This window comes from Papaver somniferum, unplaced genomic scaffold, assembly GCF_003573695.1.
Source record: "Papaver somniferum cultivar HN1 unplaced genomic scaffold, ASM357369v1 unplaced-scaffold_132, whole genome shotgun sequence".
Lineage (NCBI taxonomy): Eukaryota > Viridiplantae > Streptophyta > Magnoliopsida > Ranunculales > Papaveraceae > Papaver > Papaver somniferum.
This window is the reverse complement of record NW_020622381.1, coordinates 1643431-1651272: the sequence shown is the minus strand read 5'-3', so window position 1 is coordinate 1651272 and position 7842 is coordinate 1643431.

Below are 7842 nucleotides of genomic sequence, written 5' to 3'. Positions count from 1 at the left end.
GAAAATCCAATTCTACACCTTCTTCAGAATTATGAACAAGAGAAAATTCCGTCCAATGCAGTGACCAGGGTGCTTCATTGATTGCATTGACTAGAGAGATTTGTCTGACACATATATAACCTTTTGCGATTTCACTTGTGAAAACCAAAAGAGTACAAAGCTTGAGCCTATGTTTCGATTACTGAGTGTGCATATGATGTCCAACACCTTGCTGCTCCAAATTGTTGATTAGATTTGTACCAAATGATCCTGCAACCTGCAATAATAGAATTGTCAGACATAGATGCATCCAGAAACAATAAATCGCAATCTGCTTTAGTACTTAACATATCTTTTGATAAAAGCAGTAGCTGTCTTTAACGACATTGAAGTGACTGGAGTCTTTTTAAGAACATGAAACATAGTACTTAACATCACTTCGGGAATGTATTCTTTTTATAAATAAAAAAAATGACACAATTTACACCATTATTTATGTCATTATGGCATTCTGACCTAATTGGTGCTTATCAAGTTCTTTTTGTTGGAATTTTAGCTCCTTAACCTTTATGCTTTACCACTAAACATCATAGAAGCTAACTACATGTGAAATTAGGCTTGAAACTAGTATTACCATACTCAACAACTCACTGAAAATAGCACCATTTGTGGCAAGAATACTACACATAGTTCATATCAAAACTGGTTATTGTACAAGGAAATAGAACACACAAAGCACTTGACTTTCACGACTAATTATCAACTTCTATTTCCTCACATTACTTCATGATGGAATGAAAACAGATTGGCTTTTTCATCATGAGTCCTAGTCATGCTTGCCACATGTCACTCCAAACTTTCTATCATGAGTTGGAGGACACCTCATGGATACATTGGACACCTCATATGACATGTCATGCTTAGACTCAACCTTATCTAGCATTAACCTTAAGCTAGTCTGTAGTGCATGATTAATACCATAAACATGCCTTAATGCGGATTAAGACTAATCCGACTTAACTAAATCTAAACAAGCATTACTTTAACCATATGGGATTTGTTGCGCAAAACACAAAAAGTCTAACACTTTTCACATTTGTTGATGTTTAACTTTTAATAGTAAAACTTAACTGTGCCTGCAATCATGGTACAGAAAACGAGGTCAACCGCTTTGCATTTAGGGCAGGCTTTGGTCTCTTGTGGGAACTCTTTGTTGGTGAAAATAAATTAGTGTTGAATGATAAATAGCGGGGTCTATTAGAGACAACTCCTTTATGGAATTTACTACAGGTGTTCATCAACAACCAAATAACTATAAACAAGTTAGGAAGACCAAACGCTGAGATCAAAAAATTGACTGACACGTATAAACACTTAAAAGATAGAAAAGGAGGATTCCTAGTGCGTGAAGAGGAAGGATATGAACCAAATCCTGAAGAAATGGCTCTTATTTTTGGAATGAAAATATTGGAGAATGGTATACAGGACTTGCTAAAGACACGATTAGTGTGTCCAGGAAAAAATGACTTGTGCAAGAAGTACTTAGGTGGAGCTCAAGCCACAAAATTGACTAATATTAAAGTGAAAAGAGCAATTCTTATAAGCGCACAGGGAAACGATGAGGAGGAATTTGTTCGTCTTTTGGTGCTTTACTTGTGTTGTACCGTCTTCTTTACAAAAACCGGAGGATCGAGTTTGCCTTGTAGCTACCTAGTATTGGTAGAAAGCATAAATGTTATAAACAGCATTAGCTGGCCTCATTTAATCCAAAAACACTTGATGGATAGTATTGAAAAATCTAAAAGGGATTATAATAAGATAACTGGATGCGCTTTTTATTTTCTGGTGAGATAAAAATTCCTAGATCCATCAAAATCATTTGAAATCATTTGAGATAAATAGATAGTAACATTCATGTGCTTGTTTTCCAGTATTGGTATGGCGAGAGAAGTAATAATTTGATCAAGAAAAGAGAAAACCATGAAACAAGCTTCCCAAGATTCATGAGGTGGAGTCTACAGAAAATATCAGAAACTATCCACACTTTTAAGAGTTCTTCTTTTACAAATATCAAGGTAAATTCCAATTTCATTTTGCTCCTAACGATTGATATTAATTTACCATGGAAACACATAGGTCTCAAATCTAGTATTTCACGTGAGCACATGCAAAATAGGTGGAGAAAGTACTTATGTAGTAACCAGACCTAATGACGTATCTATTTTACATTTTTAAATTCCAAGTAGGATTTGTGTGATTATTATAGAGAAAATACTAGGAAATGCTCCTGCTCGCATTTAACTCCTTCAACAACACAAAATTCGAAAACAACGAAATCTTATGTTTTGATGTACAATATAATTTTGAAGTGGTTTTTCTTGATTTTAATAATGAAGGAATGTTATCATATGATGCCTGAGTGGAATATGATTATACAGAATAGTTTTAATCAATACACCTATTTCACCGTATCAAGTAACATTATTTTTTGAAAATTGACGAACTCCTGTATCCGTATTTACTGTTATATGAATTTTTCCTACTGTAGCCAAATTTGGGTTCTCAAGTGGAAAATGATTTGGAGAAGACCCCGATAACTCCATTTTACGTGAAATCACAAGTGGAAAATCTCCAAGAGAAGATCACAGAGCTTCAAAATGAAATAAATGATCAACGACAAAAACAAATGATTGTAAATGTACAGTTGTGTAAGATCCAGAAGTTTCTAAGTGAGCATCCAGAAGCTATGGAAGTTGTGAGGAAGATTTTGGAAGATCTCTTGAAACAAAGCAAAGAAAAGTAACAGAGAGAACAAGAAAACGAAGATAATCATCCACACACAGAGCAGGAGCATACAAATGTATCTGGATCACAAAATGCACGGCATCCTAATTCAAGGAAACCAGCACAAGAAAATAAAGATACAAATCAGCAGCACCAGAATAACCAACAAAATGAACCACACCTGCAGCAGAAAAATAACAAGGAAAAGAGGGATTTGTTAGACAAGGAGTTGGGTACGGAAATAAAGGAAAAACAAAAAAAGGAGGACGAACGAGTAAAGCAGGATCTGTTAGCCAAAGAGTTGGCTAGAAAATAGAAGGAAGCAAAGGAACAAAAAATTCGTGAAATGCATGAAAAACGAAAGGAAGAGGAACGAGTAAAGCAGGATCAGTTAGCGAAAGAAGAGTTGGTTGGAAAAGAGGAAGAGGAACAAAAACTACGTGAAATGCTGGAAAAGCAAAATGAGAAAGAGGAACGAGTAAAGCAGGATCTGTTAGCGAAAAAAGAGTTGGCTAGAAAAGAGGAATAGGAACAAAAACAACGTGAATTTCAGGAAGAGAGGGAACGAGCAAAGAAGGATCGGCCATCCATAAGAAAGGAAAACTTGGACCAAGGAACACGTGAACGTCGGGAAAAAAGAGTAAAGGAACTGCGTGAAGGAGTAACGCGGGTACAGGAAGAGGTCGGCGGAAAAGAACGAATTCAGAAGGAAGTGAATGTCACTGTCCGAGAAAGAATAAGGGGCTGTAATGATTTAGCCTCAATACTTCGTCAATTTGGATTCAGCGTTCCAACCAGCGCGACATCGAAAGAGGTCAGTCACTGCCAAAATACTACGATAGAGATCTAACCATCAACCGTAGTCTCATGTTTCAATTTCAATAATTTTGTTTAGGTTTACTCTAATGAAAATTTACGATCTATGCATGCAAATACTAACAATATCAAAGAAAACACGTTTGAAGCTCCATCCTGATAAAAAGATTAACCTTCCACCCTATGAAAGAATCGAAGCTGAAGTGAAAATGATGATTATTCAACATATGACAGAGCTTGAAAGTGGTGACTGAACAGTAACGAAGTAGGGAAACATACGGTGACATTCTGAAATAAACAACAGGTTGAATTATTGGATTAATCTAAAATTGGCTATCTGACGCAAGGATATAAGCCACTTTTTTTAATTGAAATTCAAACCGCTTGCTATATTAATAATGTAAAAGCCACTTGTTAGATTACTGTCTTGATAAAGGAGTTCTAATTACGTCCAATCAGTATAAACCCTATTAATTTTCGCATCTAAAATTGATGATGTCATACACATCGATTCTATTTTCCTTCCGTATATAAAATTATACTAGAATAATTTGTTACCAGCCACATTTGTTGTTGATAGGTACCCCATATTGATTAAGGGTGTCTTATTTAGTTGACCCTAAACTTTTGACTTAGTATTAACAATATGGTTAGTGGAATTCATATATTGCTTCTACGGGAATATGGTTTACATTAGTGCGGCTAATTTAGTTAGACGCTAATCAGCATGAAACGAAGGGGGGTTCATAATATAATTCAATACCACGCTATAAGAATGTATATGTCCCCGATGATGCGAGACATAAGGAAAGTGAAGGTGATTTGAGCAATGGACAAGACGAATAACTAGCAAGTCAATCGGTTCCTTCGGCCGTGAACATTCATGACCATGGATAGATTTCATTAGAAAAAAATAATGTGTATGTGGGATTTACTTTTTTAATTTTATCTTTTTGCACGTACGACATTAAGAGTTTTTCGCACAAGGTCGTCCAAATGTCAGAGATGGCCATTACATTAGTATATATGCTTAATAGTTCACACATTTGTTATTTATAAACAATTCACTATTACTATTTTTTTCGTCTTCTACCGGTTATTATTTCCTGAAGGGCTTGGATCAGCTTGTTCTTCGTTTATAAATATATCTTTCTTAATACATTTCCAACGTCACAGAAGATAAAAAGAAACCTCATAATTGGAAATAGTGTTGGGTGTTTTTAATCATGTAAATGATGTATAATTGTTCGATAGAATAAATGCAAATTCTGATTTCTCTATATTTGGAGGATTTTTTAAGGACAGACATTTTATCTGAGTTACAAGAATTTATTTGCATGACTAAAATATCCGATGTCTAGACACAATACTCTAGAAATTCATTAAGCACCGGGTTGCGTATTTTGCGTGACTGATCATTTAAAAGTCCACTTCCACTTGAGTTTATACTGGTGATTAGTGTGATTAATCGGCTAAAACCATCAAGAAAAGCAGGTATGTTATAACAGTGTATTTAACGAATACAAAATGAGAAACGGAAATTGATAAATAAGAATAAGTGGTGGCTTCGTACCTCTCAGTATCAATTAGATTTTCAGTTTTTCTTCTAAATTTTCGCGGTCATATGTATTTCATGAGTAGATGTAACAAAGATGGAGAAAAGCTTACTTGGAGCTTTTAGCCTCGTGAGAACTCTTAAAAGAAGTAATAACCAATATTTTATTTTTACCCCAAAAGGAAAGAAAGTATATTCTATGATATAACCATATCACCAGTATTAGGGATTTTTACAAGCTTGATTGAACCGATAAAAAAAAAAGTGATTGAAAACAATGTAAACAAAACATCGGTTACAGTTTCGTATTTTCCAAAGTAACGAAAGAAAACTAGAGAGACAACAAGATTTGAACAAGAAACTGGTGCAAGTGTTCTGTATGTGGAAAACAGTTAATAATTGGGAATTCGTAATCCATTTTCGATGTTGCTCACTTGGGAAACAGATATGCGGTCCTAAGATCTAGTAAACTCTTACGGGTAAAAAACAAAACCAGAAACAAAACTAGAAATCTGAGAGAATTTAAACCCAAACTGTTATCCTTCGAACATAACTCTGTCTTGCCTCAATGGGGACAAAGTGACAAACCATTGAACGAACGAGGATTTCGTCTGTAATAAAAAAAAGGGTGCAAGCACGAGTTAGAAGCCAACAACCATATAAAAAAACTGAAAATAAAACTAACAAATACATTAGTATATTGTTATTGCTTGAAATTGGGCAACTGATGTATGTTTTGTTGTAACGGATTCTTGTGTTGATTGAAATAACAAACGTAAAAAGATTCTTTTGTGAAAATAAAACTTAAAAGAATCAATAGAAACCCAATACAAAAATCATACAATCAGTGTTTATAAAAAAAATAACAATCTAATTACTGTGATTAGAGATACGTGCGTGATGAAATGGTGTAAACCAGAGAAAGAGGAGAAGATGACACAAAATAAAGGTGAAGAGAAGAGAGAGAAGAGAGAAAATCTTATGGGAGAACTTATAAAGTACGCCCGTTTTATTGACCTCGTTTTTTTGTTACCCCCGTTTTTTACAGATTTTCCAAAGTTCCCCAACTGTTTAGTTTTCCATCCTAATTACTCCCTCCGTCCTAAATTAAGAGTCTTCTTTGACTAAGTCAAGATATTAAGGAAATCCTATAAATTATCATGACTAGCCCTTGACTATCTATTTAATATTATATTATTACCAAAACTAAATTATTAGTGTTCAAATAAGTAGAAGTTTATTAGGAATTTTATAATTGTTCATAAATGTTTTTATTTAAAAAAGGAATGACAATTAATACAAAGATATTGAGTAAGTTTTTTTTCCTTAAATATAGTGATATTATTTAAGATTTGGATATTAAAAATGATTTTATAATTATATAAAATAAAGGGTATATTTGATAGTTTAAGGGAAAAGTATATCTATAAACAGAGCAGACAGATAAAAATGGACATACGAAAGTAGAAATTAGGACAGATAAAATAGAACAGAGGGAGTAGTTAACACTAGTTTACTTTCTTTGAAGTTTACTTCTTTACCCTTTACTTGTTAGTACGTTTACCTTCTATATCATTTTTCCAATTTGTCGAGCTCGGTTCAGGATCGTGTCAACATTTTCAGGTTCGTTTCATCATTCCCTGAAAGGTTTCATAATTCCCAAGTGTCTTGGGGTTTTTGGTTGGTGGAGAATCAATCTTCTACAATGTTTTTCCAGTTAGTCGAGTCCGGTTCAGGATCGTTACACCACTTTCAGGTTCGTCGAGCCTAGTTCAGGATCGTCGAATCATTTATCCGCTCTACCAAGGAGATGTAGTTCAGGGGTAAATAGGAATTTTGATTGGAAAGATAACTGCCACCTAGCACTTAACTGGATGGAATTTGCCTTTTGATAAAACAGGGTACTTTAGAAAATTTGTAAAAAACGGGGGTACTTTTGAAGTGTACATTTCAAAACAGGGGTACTTTTGAAGTGTAGAAACTGAAGAATAAGATTAATAACCGTATTAAGTTGTCTAACACTGCCTATAATTTTATTGCGGTAGGATCCTTTGACATGGTTATATAGACATAATCTTCACATTTTAGCGCCATTTTTTCTACTGAGCCCAACCGGTAATGAATTTGAAGCTAATTTTTGGGTGACATGTTACTCATATAAAACTCTACGTTCCTACCAAAAATGAGAGTATTTCAAATGGTGAGGATAAAACTGGATGCATCCTGATGTAAATTAAAAATAAAAAAAAAATATTTGAAAATGGGTAGCGGGATGAATCTGTTTACATCCTGGCTATATTTACATTCTCATCCATTTGAACAATATCAAATTTTACATGTCTTTTTCACCCAGGAATTGTTGATTTTGATCCATTTGACCAATTTTGTGTTTATAGTTTTTCTCTCTATGTGAATAAACAAAGTTCTACTGGTGGAATATTTTTCACCCCATAGGTGAAACGTGAAAGAAGAAAGCTTATTACTTTTGTATTTTAATTTATTTTTTGATCAGAAACAATGAAGAAGTTTCCACACACAAACTTTCTAGACGGTAAACAGTGGAACACAAGACCTTTCGAGCTCTCTATCCGTTTACTGAACATACCCAAAACTTCTAGACTTTTCCTATCTGCTACCCATTAGGGAAAACTCTACTCATTCTAGGACCCTAAAGTTCAGCTAGTCTATACCCTCTAGACAAAACGATA